This window comes from Petaurus breviceps, unplaced genomic scaffold, assembly GCF_028583685.1.
Source record: "Petaurus breviceps papuanus isolate PSGF00001 unplaced genomic scaffold, PetGlider_PUasm1.0 287, whole genome shotgun sequence".
NCBI classification, from domain to species: domain Eukaryota; kingdom Metazoa; phylum Chordata; class Mammalia; order Diprotodontia; family Petauridae; genus Petaurus; species Petaurus breviceps.
This window is the reverse complement of record NW_027186029.1, coordinates 822,548-841,689: the sequence shown is the minus strand read 5'-3', so window position 1 is coordinate 841,689 and position 19,142 is coordinate 822,548. Positions and strand designations below refer to the sequence as shown.

General features: G+C 40.2%; 1 pseudogene; it reads left to right on the top strand.

Annotated features, from left to right (window-relative positions):
* Window positions 1–19,142, top strand: part of LOC138167675 (zinc finger protein 850-like) — a 762,790-nt pseudogene that overhangs the window by 8,904 nt on the left and 734,744 nt on the right.

The window sequence follows — 19,142 nt, the reverse complement described above, 5'->3', positions numbered from 1 at the left end:
GAATGTAAAGAATGTGGGAAGGCCTTCCGCCTGCAGTCACAGCTTACTGTACACCAGAGAATCCATACTGGGGAGAAACCTTTTGAGTGTAATGAATGTGGGAAGACTTTTCAGTGGAGGTCTCTAATTATAGTACATCAGAGAATTCATACTGGAGAGAAACCTTTTGAATGCAATGAATGTGGGAAAGCCTTCCGCCTGCAGTCACAGCTTACATCACACCAGAGAATCCATACTGGAGAGAAACCATATGAATGTAATGAATGTGGGAAGGACTTTCAGTGGAGGTCTCTGCTTGCAGTCCATCAGAGAATTCATACAGGGGAGAAACCTTTTAAATGTAATGAATGTGGGAAAGCCTTTCGCCTCAGTGGACAGCTTACTTCACACCAGAAAGTTCACACTGGAAAGGATCCTTATGAATGTAATGAATGTGGGAAGACCTTTTGCAGGAGATCCCATCTTATTGGACATAAGAGATATCATAATAGAGAGAAACTTTATGAATGTGAAGGATGGGGTAAAGCCTTTTGATGTCATCTAGGACTGTAGCTGATCAGAGAATCCATATTGGAGAGGAAACTTAAGACTATACAGTGGAAGGGCTTTTGTATGAGCTCTGGGCCTTGTGATCATCAGATAATTCATACCAGAGAGAAACCTTAAGATTGTAATGAATGTGAAAAGTCCTTCCACTGGAGATTCCATCTTGTTGTACGTCAAAGAATTTATAATGAAAAAAAAAAACCTCATAAAAAATGAAATGAAAGGCTTTTGTCAGAGCACAAACTCTACCCAGCATCAGATGATACATAGAAATGTAATAAATATAGGAAGCCTTTTCATCTAAAAAGTTGACTCACTGGTGATCAGAGAACCATATTTCATCAAAAGCTTAGAAGAGTAATAAATATACATAAACCTTTTTTTTTGGAGCATGATGTTTGCTGGACATCAGATAATTCATCCTGGAGATAAACCTCATAAGTGTGACAAATACAGGATTATTCCTTCCTTTGGAACACATAATCATCAAAGAAATAGTGGAGAGATTGGTAGTAATTGAAGATAAAATATCTTTCAGAGTATCCACCTTGTCAGGCTCTTCATACTTATGAGAAAAACCACATGAATAACAGATATAAAAAATCTTTCGACCAGAATACTACTTTAGAGTGTGAGCAATCATAATCTTTCAGTTTCCAAGAAGGAGAAGGCAATAGTCCCTTTACATTGTGCCCTTGTTGGACCATATCTGGAGTATTGGGTACTACTGGGGGTATTTTAGTTTAAGAAGGACATTGAAAAGATGGAAAACATTTAAAATACAGCAGCCAATACTTGAACGAGGCTCAGTATAAGGGTCTGGGAATGGTTAGCATAGAGAGAAGAAGACTTGTGGTATGTTAGCTCTGTGAAAGGGATTACATTTGCTCTGTTTATCTCCAAAGGGGGAGAACCAGGAAAAACCAGTGAAAATTGCAAAGAGGCAAGATCTAGAATATCAAGAGAAATCGTGAAAAGAGATAGGGACAAGGAAGAATATAGCACCTCCCACCTCAAACTATATTATAAAAGTACCAGTCATCAAATCTATCTTGTAATGGCTAAAAAAGGAGAAAAGATCCATGGATAAGGGAAGAATTTATGATGATTTTGATTACATTAAATTAAAGAGGTTTTACACAAATCCAGTGCAGCCATGATTAGAATGAAAACTGGGAAAATATTTTTTATAGCAAGTTTCTCTGATAAAGGCCCCATTTCTCAAAAGAAGTGAGTTAAATCTATATGAATTCAAGCCATTCCCCAATTTATTGTTTGTCCTTCATTCTTAAGGAGGTCCAATAACATTCTGAGGGCGATGTCTTGCTCATGAATTGGATTTAAGTGAGGCAGAACTCTGCAAAGTCATCAACCTCACTCTCACCCATTGAGAAGACAAAAGAATTGAGCTCACTTTGGGGGGGGAGGGCAGGATGCAGTGGATGACCTTGGCCTTTTAAGAGTAAGGTCTTTGACAGGTCTCAATTCATCCGCTCTGATTGAGAAATGGTCAAAAGATATGGACAGGCAGTTTTCAGAAGAAGAAATCAAATCACTCTCTAGTCACATGAAGATATGCTCTATATCACTATTGATTAGAAAAATGCAAATTAAAACAACTCCGAGGTATCACCTCACATATCAGATTGTCTAATATGACAGAAAATGACATCCTGGAGGTAATGTGGTAAAAATGAGGACACTAATGCATTGTTGGTGGAGCTGTGAACTGATCCTATCATTCTGGGGAGCAATTTGGAACTATGCCCAATGGGCTATAAAACTGCATGCTCTTTGACCTAGCAATACCACTACTAGGTCTGTATCCCAAAGAGATAAAAGGAAAAGGACCTATATATACAAAAGTATAGTAACTTGTGTGTGTGTGTGTGTGTGTGTGTGTGTGTGTGTTGGAAATTGAGGGGATGTTCATCAATTAAAGAATGGCTGGACAAGTTGTGGTATATGACATGATGGAAAATTTGTGCTATAAGAAAAGAGCAGGAGTGGTTCCAGAAAAACCTGGAAAGACTTACATGAGCCAATGCAAAGTGAAGGGAACAGAACCAGTAACCGCAGCATTATGGAATGAAGAACTGTGAATGACTTGGTTATTTTCAGCAATGCAATGATTTAAGACAATTCTGAAGGACTTATAATGGAAAATGCTGTCCACCTCCAGAGAAAGAACTGATGGCATTTGAATACTTTTTTTTAAACTATCTTTCTTGGTTCTTTTTTTTTGGGGGGGAGGGGGGTTAGGGGGAATCTGTTTCCGTTTGCAACATGACTATTATGGAAATATATTTTGCATGACTGCACATGTATAATCTATCAAATTGCTTGCCTTCTCAAGGAAGGGGGAGGGGAGGGATGGAGAGAATTTGGAACTAAAAATTTTGAAAAATGAATGTTAAAAATTGTATTTACATGTAATTGGAAGAAAATTTAAAAAATTTAAAATAGATCATTGAAACCAACTAAATGGAGAGTCAGAAACAATGGAACTCATTAATGCTATGTTTGCTAAACTTTAAAACAAATTATGTACTTAAGAAAGAATGCTTATTTGATTAAAATGAGGAAAACGAAAGCAATCTGGCAGAAATTAGGTTTAGACCAACACGTTATACCATATTCCACAATACATTCTAAATGGATTTTTGACCTTAATATTGAAAATAAATGCCAATGAAATCATTAGAAGAGAAATAGATTTCATGCCTCTCCTACCTATGGGTAGGACATGCATTATCCAAATAAGGGACAGAGGCAATTACAAAAGTTATAATACATAACTCTGAGTATATAGAACTGAAAAGTTTCAGCACAAACAAAATGCATCCCGGATAATAAGGGAGACAGTTAAATGGGAATAAATCTTTGTATCAGATTTCACTGATAAGAATTTGGTATCCAAGATGTATGAACGAAATTACACATTCACGTGTGTGTGTGTAAGTAACCCAAAACCATTCCCCAGTAGATAAGTTATCAAAGGATATGAACAGTTGTCAAAAGAATTGCAAACTACTAACAACCATATAAAAGTGCTCCAAATCACCAAGAGAAATGCAAATCAGATAACCCTGAAGTTTCAGCTAATGCCCTCTCTACAAACTGGTGTAAATGCCAACAGATAGTAGTCACAGGAAGTTAGACACTGTTGCATTGTTGGTAGAGCTATCAATCAGTACAGTCTTTTTGGAGAGCACTTTAGAATTATGCAAATGAAATTACTGAAATGTCTTTATCCTTTGCCCCAGAGACTCCACTGCTGGGGTTATCCCCAAAGGAGGACATTGATTAGAAGAAAGTCCCCATATACACCAAAGTATAGCAACACTTCATATTTCGAAAGAACTGGAAATAAAGTAGGTGTTTAACAATTGTTTATTCTTCACTCATTTCAATCATATCTGACTCTGTGTCCCATTTGGAGTTTCCTTGGCTGAGATACTGGAGTGGTTTGCCATTTCCTTCTCCAGACCCCTTTACAGATGAGGAAACTGAGGCAAACAGGGTTAAGTGTCTCCCCCAGGGTCACACAAGTGGTAAGTGTCTGAGGCTGCAGTTCAACTTGGATCTTCCTGATTCCAAGCCTGGTGCTCTATCCACCGCACCACCCAACTGCCTGTGTATCATCAGGGAATGGCAGAACAGTCTGTACACAAATGTAATGGAATATTGCTGTACTATAAGACATGAAAGCAATGAATACAGAAGAGCCTGGAATGATGTAAATGAAGTGATTCGGAGTTAAATTCAGCATAACCAAGAACACTATATATGACTACAACATTGTAAAGAGAAAGAATAACCTCTCCCCCCTCAAAAACAAGAGTTAAAATGACAAAACAAGCTTGGCTCTAAAGAAGAGGGGAGATTTTCACCGTTCCTGAGGTGGGAGGTCCAGGAAGCACAGCACAGAGCTTATTCTCAGACTTTTGTGACATCCAGACCATTCTCACTTTACCTAAGTGAACCATTCTTCAGACCTATCCATGAAGCGATTTTTTGTCATGCAAATGAGGGGAATTTAGGGTTAGAGTCTGAGATTTAGAGTTGGAGTTTGCCCCACCTACCCGCTTCACTTAGCCTACCATATAACAAAAGCATCCACAAAATAATGCCTCAACACAAGTCATCAAATATGCTAAAGTGCAGACATTAAATATGGTACCATGACAATAAGCAATTACAAAATGAAAGATAGTGCACAGTACTGTAAAAGTAACAGCTATGCAGCCTGTTGCCCCTTCTCCATCTGCTGCACCTAGCTTTTATCACTGAGGGTTGGCTGAAATTTCAGAATTCTTTACATAAAATTGAATTTAAGTAATGCAAAATTACGTAAAGTGAGAAGTGTCTGTCTTGATTGATTTATTTCCCTTTTTCGTTTTAACAATTATTCTTAATCATATGAAATGGCGGAGAAAAGGGGGAAGGATGCTGGGAAGATGATTGGTAATGTTAAAAAATTAAAAAAAAAATTTATTCACAACAGAAATTGCAAAGAGGCAAATGTAAGCTTGATGTCAGGAAAAAAATTTCACAATTAGGTCTGTCCGGAAGTGGAGTTAGCTGCCTTAAACGTAGTTGGGCTCCTCCTGCTTGGGGAGGTCTGCAGAGGCTGGGTGACTGCCTAAGAGCTGGGTTACAGTGGGGAATTCCATTTCTGTGGGGCTTGCACTAAAATGCCCCTCCCAGCTCTCCCCTTACTTGTGTGAGTCTGAATCCTAGATCATCTGTTCTGATTTGTGCTCGTCCTTCCCTTTAGACTCTACTCTTATGCATCAAAACCCAGGTAGCAGTCCTATCTGGACACACATTCTTGAGTCAATATTCACACCCTACCTTTGGGAATTCCTACCTGGTTTTCCCTCATCTGGCTGCTGCTGTTTCTGCAGCTGCTGTTGCTGGTGTTCTGGAAGAAGATCAATAACACCACAACGGTGGTATCTTGACTTGCTCCTGAGTTGGACTCAAGTGAGGCAGAGCCACACAGTCATCAGCCTCACTCTCCTCCAGTGATCAGAGGCCAGTGGCTAGATAAGGGTCAAGGTGATTGGTGATGGCCCAGGATGCAGGGTGTGACCTAGGCCTTTTTAAATGAAAGTCTTTCCTAGAGCTCAGTCTGTTTGAGGCAACACCCATTTAATGACTAAGCATTAGGTAGAACTGAGACACAAATGGCCTAGTTTGCCATCATGAAAGTATTGATCTGGGAGGGGAAGACTCAGGGTTTCAGGCCAGAAGAGAAAACAAACGGTTGCTCTTTACACCCACTCTAAGCCACGTAAACCCAAACAATGAGCTACCGAGGCTTGGGCTGGGACGCATAATTGGCCATTCAATGAAAGCCGGAGTGATTTGGGTTTCCCCTGGCACACAGGTAAGCACCCCTCCCAGCTCTCTTGGAGCTCCATTTCCTCTCTCATCCTCTCCCATGCTCCCCCACGCTGAAGCCCAGTTTAAAGTGCTCATTGGTGGCTTTCTGGCTGGATGGCCCGCTTTCAATTACACTACTTCATTTCCAGCACAGCAGCTTTCTTTTTCCTCCAACTTAAGGATCCAAAAACATTTACAGTTTATATCAGTCTCTTTAGGAGCCGGAGACAGACCAAGGATAAGGAGATACTTCGAAAGAGTAACATTTCTAAAGAATCATTCCAGGAAGTGACAATAAGGAAGTTTTTCTTTGCCACTCCGTTTTGGGGCATGGCGAAATATGAGCTCTGCTTAGAAGTATAGCAAGGAAAGGCAGAGACGTTTGTGAAAAGGGTCTTTAACATCAGAGGGTTCCTATGGAAGAAGGATTGTGAATGTGGGAAAGCCTTCAAATAATGTTCACACCTTACTCAAGATCAGGGATGGGGTACCTGGGGTCTAGATCAATTTGTGAAACCAATTGTAACTGCCATTCGTCCTTTCCCACCCTTGAGCTCTGCCCCTTCTCCCTATCCCACACTCCACCTAGGCAACATCCTGTGACCCCTTTGTTCTTACTTAATCTCTTCATTTCTTCTGGGCCTGGCCCACACCCTCCTTTGTCCTTGCCTTTTGTCTCCTTTGGCCTGGCCCAAATCTTATCTAAACTCTCTATTCACATGCTGCTCCTCTTGGTCAGCTCTGACCTTTGTCTATGCACTGAGGCCCCTCCCATCTGGTCAGCCCTGACCATGGCAGCCCTACCCTTTAAAGGTAAAAGCATGTTTCGCTCTCACTTGCAGGTCCCCTAAAGGACTCTTGCCTGCTTCTCATGGAAGCGTAACAATAAACTTCTACAACTCTCACTCCAATTAAGCCTGAGACCTTGAATTCTTTCCAGATGACATTGCAGGTTTTCTGGTCTTAGATAAGATCATAATTCCTGCTGAACCTATTGGGATCCCATCCCCCATCAGAAGGAAGCCATATAAATGTATGTGGGAAAGCCTTCAGTTTAGTTGGACAGTGTACATCAGAGGATTCATAGTGGACAGATACATAAACATTGTGGATATGGCTAACATTTGTACACAGTTCAAGCCTCATTCAACATTAAAGAAGTCATTTTGAAGAGATGCTTTTTACATATAATGGTGGGAAATGCTTTAGGAACTGTTCTAATCCTATCATATGTTCTAACCCTACGTGATACATATAATGAATGTGGGAAAACCCAGATACTCAATACTAGAGAGAAAATTTAAAAATGAAGCAAATATGGGAAAATGTTCAGCTACAACTCAGTCCTTACTAAATAGAAGAATCACAGGAGAGAAGCCTCATAAATGTGATGAATGTAGGAAAATGTTCAGTCACCACCCAGATGTTATTTAATATCAGAAGAGTCATGTTGAAAAAAAGCCTTGTGTTCCCATTGATAGATTTGTAAAGAGCATGAACAATAGTTTTCAAAGAGAGAAATCTAAGCTATGAATAGATATATGAAAAAATGTTCCAAATGGCTAACAATTAGATTACTGCAACTCTAGGGTTGAAGCAACCTTAGAATTCCACTTCATAGCCATCGAACTGGCAAAGTTGACAACAAAGGAAGATGAATATTGGGAGGCCTGTGGGAAAATAGAAAGATGGATGCAGCATTGATGGAGCCATCTGGAAAGCAGTTGGAATCACGCCCCCATGAAATTGTGTGCATCTTTTCACCCATTAATATCATCAGTAGGCCTATACCCCAAAGAAATTAATGAAACAGGAGAAAGACTTATATGTACAGAAATAAAGTATTTCCATGGTTTCCATTAAGTGGGGAATGACTCAATAAATTGTGATATATGAATATAATGGCCTTATTGTGCCTTAAGAAGTGCTGAAAGGAATAGTTTCAGAGAAACCTGGGAAAACACAAAAATTATTCAACCCACATTGAGCAAAACCAGAATATTCATATGTGAACTTTGAAAGACTTGGTAAGTGATCCATGTAATGACCTCATGGTTCCAGAAGACTGATGATGCACACCCTGAGAGAGGTGATAAACTAAGAAGGAAGAATGAGACATACACTTCTGGATTTGGGCGATGTGGGAATTGACTTTGCAGGATTACATAAATTGTTATCAAAGTCATCTACCCTCATTGAGGGGAAGGAAGAAGAGGGAGAGAAATAAGTGTTTGTTGAAAAAACAGTTAAAATAAGAGAATTTTTAAAAAGAAACTTTGTGTATATAACAAACCAGGAAGGATTTCCATCAGAACTATAAAATTAGAATTTAAATGAAATGTAATCATGGCTTCTAGGAATATGTAGGTGGTGGATTCAGCCATGGTCAGACCTCACATCAAGTCTTGAGTTCAGTTTTGGGCACCACATTTTGGGCAGGAAATTGATAAGTGGGAGGGCATTTGGAAGATGGTGACTGGCAGCTCACAAGTTTATGTCATATGACTACTAAAGAGATAGAGGCTCCCCCCTCATTACAGGCCTTCAGACAAAGGCTGCAGAAAGATTTGTCATGTAGCTTATGTTGGGACTTCATAGGAAGAGATTGGATGAGATGGCTACCAAGGTCCTTCCAACTCAAATTCTGTGTTTTTGAAAACTATAAAAACCATTGATTTTCTACATCTGTTATAACCCCTTCCCTTTTTTTCCTTTTGAACAATCATTTATATTTTTGTTCAGAGTCTACATTTAATAACATAATTTCCCTAGGGTTAGGGGGACAGGATGAAGAGACCACACAAAGGTTCATGGAGTGGGATGGAAGGATAAGAAAGTGGGCAAAAGAAGGAAAAGGGAGCAGGGGCAGCTCCAAATTCAGAGGAGCAGAGCAGCATAGGACAGCACAATACACATTTCCCAATGTGGGGGGGAGTGAAAACTTCTCAGAACTTCCCCACACCCTTCCCCCACTCCTGCTGTTAATCAGCCACAAGCCCTTTCAGGAGACTTTCAGACTTCCCACCTCTGTGGGCCCCTCCTCCCTTTCCCTTGCTGTCAATCAGCCTCCTTAGCAGGCTCCTCTGTTGACTACCATTGGGGAAGATTTTTGGGCAGAGACTTGAGCCCACTGCCCACCCCCCAACCAATGGGAGAAGAGACCCCATTAGGGTGTAAATTCTTGTTCTGCCTTTTGTAAAATGCCTCTTCCTCATGCTGCATCATGGGGAAGACCACCCTCTTCACCCAGGGGGAAAAGAATAAATTCCTGTTCCCATCCTAAGAGATCTCTGTGTTCTTGATTAAATTTTGGATGAGATTTTTCATCACAAACACCCAACCTCCTTCATCTTGAAACCATTGTCTCATTGACTTCCTGGGACATCCCCCATCTATGCTACTTTGAGCCTTATTGAAGAGGAGAAAATTTCAGGAGAAAAAGGATGGCATAGGAAGATGTAATGGTAATGGTAATTTGAAGATCTTCCCTGCCCTTTAATAAACCTGTGGGAATTTGAAGACCTTCCCTGCTTTGAAAATGACCTCTGCCCCTTGATAGGCTGAATGTAATCACATGGAGCCTGTGGTGGGAGGAGTTTGCTGAAGGGTGGAGCAGAGCCCACAGGAAGCTGAGAGTCAGAGCAACTAGGGAGAAGGGAAAGAGGTTGCATCTGAGGAAGGCAGGCTTGTGAGTAAATGTCAGTTTGTGGGAAGGCTAAAGGATGCTGTGGCTCTCTGTGTTGTTGTGGCTTATTAACTTCTTTGCTACTATGATGGAATCAGCTTACTGATTTGGGGATTTGGTTTTCTAGTGTCTGAATAAATGTTTTGCTTCTATCTTCTATGTGGAGTGTCTGTTATATTTGAATTCAAGATATATAGTTTCAGGGTAATGGGTCATTTTGTTAATAATGCTAAAGAATTCAGTGGCACTCTCAAATGTCAAAGACTCTCATGGTGGTGGGCTCACAACTTATATGCTCTTGGAAAAGTGGGTTCTCCTGAGGGTGGCAATAAATTCCAACTGGTTAACAATTAATGAAAAAATGTCATAATGAGATGTAGGCTCATTTTAATGAGGGTCTTGGGGATACATGACTTGGATCACCCATATTTTGATCAAAGAGACTTATCAATATCCATATCAAAGAGGGAACCCACTTCTGCCCCAGACCCCTCTGACCAGACACAATGAGCAGTAATTTCGGCATGGTGGGGTAAATTTTCCCCAAGACTTCCTACAATGGTTGATTTCTGGATAAGGAAGTAGAAAGCCCTTTAATCCTAATTCAATGATTGGTTACTAAAATAAGAAAGAAATAATCATCTCTCTCAAGTTTAAACTCCATCTACAATGGGATGCCTCCACTTCCTTTCCTCCAACCTTCTTCCCAACTCTCAGCAATCTGACTGCTGACATTCAACTAAAATTGCTGTCTCTGAAGTCACCAGATGGTCTCTTACTGGCCTTTTCTCCCTCTTCATTGTTCTTGACCTCTCTGCAACCTTTGCCTCTGTTGATCACCAGCTTTCTCCTTGATACTCTCTCATCTCTAGGTTTTCATGGCCTTGCTTTCTCCTGGTTCTCCTCATACCTCTCTGACTGATCCTTCTCAGTCTTTTTTGCTTTTTACCCTCTATACCAGTGGTTCTCAAATAATCTTATTAATCTTAAAAGTTATTGAGGAACCTAAAAGCTTTTCTTTTGTGGACTATTGCTATGGATTTTTGTGATGTTAGAAATTAAAACTGAGAAATTTAAAAAATATTTAATATTTCATTTGTTTTGAGTTCCAAATTCTATCCCTCCCTCCTCCTCTTCCCCCTCCCTCAGATGGTAAGCAATGCAATATAGGTGTTGTACACATGCAATCATGTACAACTTTTCCATATTAGTAATTTTGTACAAAAGAAAAAAAAGCGCAAAATTGCCTGTAACCATGATAATTGTCAATAGGTCCATGTAGAAAGCTACAGCTTAGTCACAAGCATCAGAAAATATACAGCATGATGAACAGACCTTAAGACAGCACGAGCAGAACACAGTGTCAGCATTGTCTCCAGACTGCGTCCGGGTCGGTTTAGCCAACTTTGTTCCTGTGGTCTGATCAGCTGAAGGAGAAAGAGGGCAAAGAACGAGACCTTTGCTGCTGAAAGTTTCTGAAGCTGTATCTGGTCCCATCTCTGTCTTCCTAATTCTGACCAAGTTAGGAATTTTGCATTTTGAAGAGAGTGAGAAAGAAGAGAGGAGGTGAGCTAGAGACAGAGGAGAGACATCACAGGGAAGGAGATGCTTCCCCATTTGCAGAAATTGAAGGCATCACAAACTAAAAAGAGATTAATGTGTGACTCAAGTGTAATCTGTTTCATGTGTAATTCTAAATTATGATGAGAATGTGGTTTGGATGTTTTTACATATCCTGAAATGTCTGAGGAGGGTTTTTTTAATCCTTGAGAAGCAGACTTTGTGACATTTGCATACCAACAGCACCCTGACCTCTCCCCTGGAGAATGAAAGATCTAACTGCTCTAGAGGAAGCTAATGGAACAGTGGGTATAGAGTGCTGGACTTGGAGTCAGGAAGACCTGAGTTCAAATTCAACCTCAGACACTTAACTAGCTTTGTGACCAATCAAATCAAGACTTCATCTATCTCAGTTTCCTCAATTCTAAAATGGGGACAAGAATAGCACCTACCTCGGGGCTGCTGTAAGGATGAAATGGGATCATACTTATAAAGTGCCTAGCCAGTTTGGAACCATGCACAAAAAGTAACCAAACTGCACACCCTGTGACCCGGCAGCAGCACTCCTAGGGCTGTATCCCAAAGACATCATTCAAAAGGGAAAGGACCCATATGTACAAAAATGCTCAGAGCGGCTCTTTGTGGTGGCCAAGACCTGGAGATGAAGGGGATGCCCGTCCATCGGGGAATGGCTGAACAAGCTGTGGTGTATAAATGTCATGGAATACCACTGTGCTGCAAGAAATGAGGAGCATCCGGACTTCAGAGAAACCTGGAAGGCCTTACATGAACTGATGCAGAGGGAGGAAGCAGAACCAGGAGAACATGGTACACAGTAACAGCCACATTGTGCAATGTTCGATAGACCTAGCTTTTCTCAGCAATAGCGACCCGAGAGAATCCAAGAGACTCATGGTGGAAAATGCCATCCACATCCAGAGAACTTTGGGTCTGAGTGAAGCAGACTATTTAGACTTTTTGGGGTTTTTCTGTGTGTGTGTGTGTGTGTGGCTTTTCCCTTTTGTTCTGTTCCTTTCTTTACAACATGACTAATGTGGAAATATATTTACCATGATTGCACCTTTATGACCTATGTGAGATTACTTGCCATCCTGAGGAGGGGGGAAGGGGAGCTAGAAAAATTTGGAGATGAAAATCATACAAAAGTTAATATTGAAAACCGTTTTTACATGTAATTGGAAAAATAAAGTACTATTTACAAAAAAACAAATAAGCTAAAGTGCTTAGCACAGAGCTTGGTACATAGTAGGTGCTTTATAAATGTTGTTCCTTAAACAGAACCAAAACGTCTGTCTCCAATGACTCCAAAAGTCGAAAAGAAAAAATAAACCCAAGAGATTTTGCATGTTGAAGTTCTGGAGCCTAATCTGGCGCGTAAAACCTGCCTAGGCAAGCAAGAAGCTGGGTTGAATCTAAAGCCGCTAATTTGGGAAGCAACAACATTTCTGTTTAGGGGAATGGCCCGACCTTGCCACTACAGTCTCCTGGGAATGATTTAGCAGAATGTAATCGTCTCCGCAAATTAGAAGCGCGGTAGAAAGCATCGGACTTGGCAAAATGAGAAGCCCTTTGGGAACCGGGGAGCTGTAATTCTCATCAGGGAAGAGCGAAGTTTTGCAGTGGATTTGAGGCACATGCGCAAAGCGAGGTGATTTACCGAGGGAGGAGAGAGTCAATGCGGTCAAAGGAAGCCGGCGGTGAGGACGGTTTGAATCACCGCGTAGAAGACCAGGGGGCGCGATCTTCTGGTTCAAGGAGAGAGACGGGCACTCGGACCCTGTTAGCAGAGCCACACTCCTCAATAAAGGCTGGCCTTGACCGTGCCAGGCGCTGGGAATGCACTCCCTGTCCTCGAGGAGCTTACACTCTAATTGAAGGGACAGCATCTACACATACAGGAATGAGTCTAAGCGGCCGATAAGGGAGGGGCTGGGAAAGGTGAGGCCTGGGCAGCTGCGGACGTCAGGAAAGACCTCCTGCAGGAGTCACTGGAAGGCGCAGGAGATTTCACGGACTGAGGCCAATGTGGAGGTTTGCCCAGAAGGGGTGCAGGAGGCTTACGGGTGCGTTTCTGAAAATGCCAAGAGAAAAGATTCCAAAAAGAAGGAAAAGCAACATTGGTCTGAAGTGACCAGGCCTGATGCCCAGCACCAGCCAAGACTGTAAAAAGAATGTCTTGTGAACCAAGCTTTGCTCGGATTCCCGGAATAATTCTCGAATGCATTATGAGAGAGATTAATTTTAAAATAAAATTATGAAAGTTGGCAAACATCTGGATTGAGAAACAGTGATAACAAAGGGCCAGTGCGGTTCCATGAAGAACAGCATGAGCCACACCAGCCTCCTTTCTTTTTGACCTAGTCAATCAACAAGCAGTTTCTGGACACTTCATATAAGCCAACTCCTGTACTAAGCACCACAGATGCCTGTGAAACCGGGAAAGCCTGCCTCCCCAGCTGGTAGGACTCTCCCGGGAGGGCTCTGGGTAGAGTGGAGTGGCCACTTATCAGATACAGTCCAGTGGAGATGCCTTTCTTGTATGCCTTGGCTTCTGAAGCACCTTCCAACTCTACTTTTCTGTGATTTTGTAAAATTATGATTCAGCTTGGCTCCAAAGAGATGTGAGAATGTAACTTCCTCCCCTTCTTTGTAGAGGTGGGGGACCAGGGTGCAGAATACTATATATGTTAGACAATTCTGTTATGCTTAGCTTTGTTGAACTATTTTTTCCCTTTATTTGGGAGGGAATGGAGAGAATGGCCTGGAGCCATATAGGGGGAAATTCACAAGATGTAAAATAAAAGATATCAATGAAAATTAACCTAAATTTAAAGTAATGCTTGTTCATATCTTTGTACGGCCAACCAACCAGGGAACTGGACTTTTCCTTAAACATCTATAGCAGCTCCCTATTAACTCAGATATCGCACCTCCATCAGAGACACTGTTACAAAGATTTTCTCCAATTAACTGTTTCTCTTCTGAGTCTAAATTCACTGGTATTTTTTATGTAAAAGCAACTTAAGGCAATTAAAATTGTCCATTTTGTATTTTTAAATGACCTGTTTCCCTTGTTTAGTTAAAATTCTTCCCTCTCAGCCACAGTTTTGAAAGGTACCAGCCCCCTTCAATTCTCTTTCTTAAATATTATGATGCAATCTTTTCTACTTAGAATATGCATTCATTCGGTACTTACACGGAACATGGTTGTTGTTATCTGTCATTTCAGTCGTGTTCTGCTCTTTGTGGCCCCATTTGGGGTTTTCTTGGCAGAGACACTGGCGTGGTTGGCCATTTCCTTCTCCAGGTCACTTTGCAGATGAGGAAAATGAAATAAGCAGGGTTAAATGACTTGTCCAGGGTCACACAGCTAGGAAGAGTGTGAGACCAGATGGATCTGCCTGAATCTAAGGCCAGCACTCTCTCCCCTAAGTTGTTGGCATAGCCCTACATTCTGCCCCATTGATGTCCACATTTCCCATGAATCCTCACCCTAGCGGTTGTGGTCCTTGAGTTTCTTGAATATGCATCTTACAGGCTTTTATTGCTTCTGGGTCATGTTTTATAATAGTAATAATGATGACATTGACATAGCGCCTAGTGTATGCCAAGCACTGTGCAGTTATTATCTCATTTGGTCCACAACTGTCCTGGGAGGTGGGTGCTGTTTTTATCCCCACTTTAGAGATGAGGAAACTAAGAAACAGAAGTGATTTGCCCAGAATCATACAGCTGGTAAGTATCCAAGGCTGTACTTGAACTCAGGTCTTCATGACCCCAGATGCAGGCTTTATCTATCCACTGCACCATGTTTATCTAATCTAGCCTGTTCCACTGAGTACCTTCAAAATATCGGGGGCTTTTATTATGAACTTAATAATCCACAAACACATTCAATTCAATATGCAAAGAACCAAAAAGAATTGCTTCTAAGACCCATTATGAAGTTTGATGTGTACATTTATTTTTGAAAATTTAATCTATTTTAAAAAGGTATTTCTATTTTATCTGTCATCTCCCTCCCACTGTCGCCATTGGACAAGAAAAAATGATAAATAGAACCCACAAAACATGTGTAGTCCCCAAACAAATTCCCACATTGGCTATGTTTGAAAATGTTTTTAAATTCATGGCCCTATCAGTTGGAGGTGGGATGGCATCATCCATCAGTTTTTCAAAGTTGTTTTTCTCTATATTAGCATTGTGTATGATGTGTACATATGTAAAATGATGTTACAGATAAAACAACTTTGAAAGACTGATAATTTTTATGTACATATGCATACTTATATATCTAGAGACAGAGAAAAGAGAGACAGAGAGACAGAGTGTCTTCCTCATTCTGCTCACTTCACTCTGTAGCAGCTCTCAGAGAGGTCTTCCCTGTTTCCTTTGCAACTGTCTATTTCAACTTTTCTTATGACACTACAATAATCCATTATATTCATATACCATATTTTTAAGCCATTCCCTAATTGGTGGGTACCCCTTTACTTATAGTTTGGGGCTGCTAGGAAAAACATTTATTTTCAGCTTTATTTTTGTTCATATAGGTCTTTTTCCTTTTGTTGATCTCTTTAAGGTTTAAGTATGTATTTGACAAAGTAGTAATAAAACTGGGTCTTCTTCCAGACTTTTTTTGTTTTCTCTTGTGTATTTTAAAATGTTTTACTAATACTTTTTTGTATCCCTATCAATGCCCATAAACAACCCCCACTCCTGTCCAACCCTAAATAGAAGCCACCCTGTTTTGTAACAAATGCAGTAAAGTAAAACACATCAACACACTAGCCATGTCTAAAAATGGATATTTCACCTGTACCTCTAGTCCATAGTCTCTCTGCCAAGGTTTCATCTGACTCAGTGACTCAGTGACTCAGGTTTCATCTCTAGTCATTTGGAATCACCATCAAAGTGCAGAGATGTGCAAATTGTTCTTCTGTTTCTGTTCCTCTCCCTGGAACAGTCCATACAAATCTTCCCAAGCATCTCTGAATTCTTCACATTTGTCTTTTAGTATGATTCAATGGAATTCCTTTACATTCACATGCAATTCTGCAGTAGATGGTCACTTACTTTGTAGCTAGTCTTTGCTGCATCAACAACTGCTGCTAAAATATTCTTGTATGTGTGTTCTTGTGCTTTGGGGGCACATGCAGGTAGAGTGTTGATGCTGGGTCAAATGGCGTGGCCAGTTTAGTGACATTTTGGCTTCAGTTTTAAGCCTTCCAGAATGGTTGGCTCATTTTACAACTACACCAATAGTTCATAAGTATGCCCATTTTCCTACAGCCCCTCCAGCAACTGTCATATTCATCTCTGTGGTCTTTGCCAATCTGGCCAAGGTGGGGATGACCCCCTGACTTACCGGAACTCGCATTTCTCTTGCTTCAGTGACTTGGAGTCGGTTCCTTATATGACTGATAGCTTCCATGTCTTCACCTGAAAACGGTCTCTTCATATCCTTTGACCACTTCTTTGGGGGTGGCCCTTGTTCTTATGTTTGCATCAGTTCCCTAAATATCTTGGACATCTGACCTTTGTTTCTCATAGAGGCCTTTTTCCTAATTATATTCCTTCCAATTCTAAATCCACTAATTTTATTTCACAAGTGTTTTTCAATTTTTGTGTAATGGAAAATGTCCATTTTACCTCCTTTGATCACCCAGCTATCCCTTGCTTAGTTAAGAATTCTCCCACTGGCCACAGTTGTAGGAGAAATCTCCTCTGTCCTAATTAGGGGGAGGGAGGGAATGGGACCTTTTTTACTTAGGTCATGGTGCCAGATGTTTTCAACCTATTTACTGACTCCTTTGTCAAATACATTCTTAACCATTACTTCTCTGGAACTGCCAGTAGTTGGCACCCTTGTGCTAACTTTGATTGCTTTAAGGTTATTTGCTTTTCCCATGGTCAACCTTTCCATTTTCTAACCTGATGAATATTTGGCGTTATTGTCTTATACCATAGGTTGAGACCTGGTAATGCTGGGCTCCCTTTCTTCCTGCTTTTGTTCCTATTATTTTCCTTAAGGTTTTTAACCCTTTGTCCTTCCAGATGAATTTTGTTATTAGTCTAATTCTAGAAAGTGGTAGTTTGATGTGGTCTAACACTCCATCTGTTCCCCACACTTGGAATGTTCTCCCACCTTACTTTCAGCCTCTTTGGAATCCCTGGTTTCCTTCAGAGCCACCTCCTGCATGTAGCCTTTTCCGAGTCCCTCAATTGTAATGCTTTAATGGCTTCTAGCTGCACCAGGGACTTTTGAGATAGTGTGTGTGTGTGTGTGTGTGTGTGTGTGTGTGTGTGTGTGTGGTCTTCCTTGTTAGAATGTAAATTCCTTAAGTATAGGGATTCTTTTCCTTATCTTTGCATTCCCAGTACTTAGTACACTCCCTGGAAAAGAGTGGGTGGGCACCTAAGAAATGCCACTTTCGTTTTCCTTATGTTTTCTACCATTTTGATTATATTAGAATGGCGTAGCCATGGAGCATCAGCATTTCCTCAATCATTGTGGTCTTCCTTCCTTTATTTTTTTATTTTTTTAAAGAGCTCTTTTGGAAACTATATTCACATAAGTCCTGAGTGTGTTTGGGTAGGCTAACTCTGTGTGTGTGTGTGTGTGTATACTCACAATTATTTTAAATTAACCCCCCCCCATCTCCTATTTTGTTAGTAATATACAGAAAGGCTGCTGATTTTGTAGGTTTATTTCATATCTTTTTACTTCACTGAAGTTATTCAATTAATTTTTTATGGAATCTCAGAGATTCCCTACATGAACCATATCATCTAAAAATAGGTATCATTGCTAACTTACCTCTGACTACACTTTCCCTTCAATTTCTTTTTCTTGTTGTATTGCTATAACTAGTATTTCTAGAACAATATTACATGGGAGCGGTGACAATGGACATCTCTGTTTCACTCATTACCGAAAAGATCGTCAGTGTTCTTTCATTTAAAATGCTAGTTCTTGGTTGTGGATTCTGTCTACCATTGTATGGAAAGGGCTATTTACTGCTGTACTTTAAAATTATATTTTACACAAAAAGGAGTGTAGCCAAATAAGTCAAAGGCTTTTCTGCATCCCTTGATATAATCATGTCATTTAATTTTTTTATACTGTTTCTACTATTTACTTTTTCCTGGTTGGGATATGAGGAACATATTTTGTTTCATAAACACATTTTGTTTCAGCAGGGTACCTTTATTCTCTACTTTTGCAACTAATTTAGGTAATATCAAAATGAGCTGTTCTTTGACTATTTGGCAGGCTTCCCTTGTTAAGGCTGCCTGATCCTGGGGGTTTTCTTTGGGAATCCATTAATGGCTTATTCTGTTTGCTCCGGAGAATATGCTAGGTTTTCTCTTTCTTGTTCTGTTAATTTGGGGCTTTTGTGTATGAATATTCCCACATTTCATTTATATTGTTCTTGATCTGTTGGACTTTTTCATGTTTGGTTTTCCATTCTTTTTATTAAATGAAATTATGAATGGTCTATTTTATTTTCTTTAAAAATTCATCTCCTGGTTTTATAAACTCAGTATCTTATCTCCTTTGATTTTCAGATGATTTTTGTCTTCAGATCTGTTGCCTTTCTAGTGTTAGTTGTATGAACAATTCATGAACCTTTTCTTTTTGTTGAGGAAAGTGTTTAGAACTATGCATTTCCCCCTTAGGAATTTTTGCCTGAATACCAAAAGTTTTGGAATATTGTCTAATTTTGATAAACTTACTTATAGTTCCTATGATTTCCTTTTGGACCCACTTGTTCTTTAGGATTTTAATTATTTAGTCTGTTAAAGTGTGAATCCTTTATTCAAATTCCCTTTATTATGATTTTGATTATGTTGTAGTCAGTAAATGATACTGATTATTTCTGCTTTTCTGTATTTATTTTTAGTGCCTGTTATATGATGAGTTTTTATGAAGGTA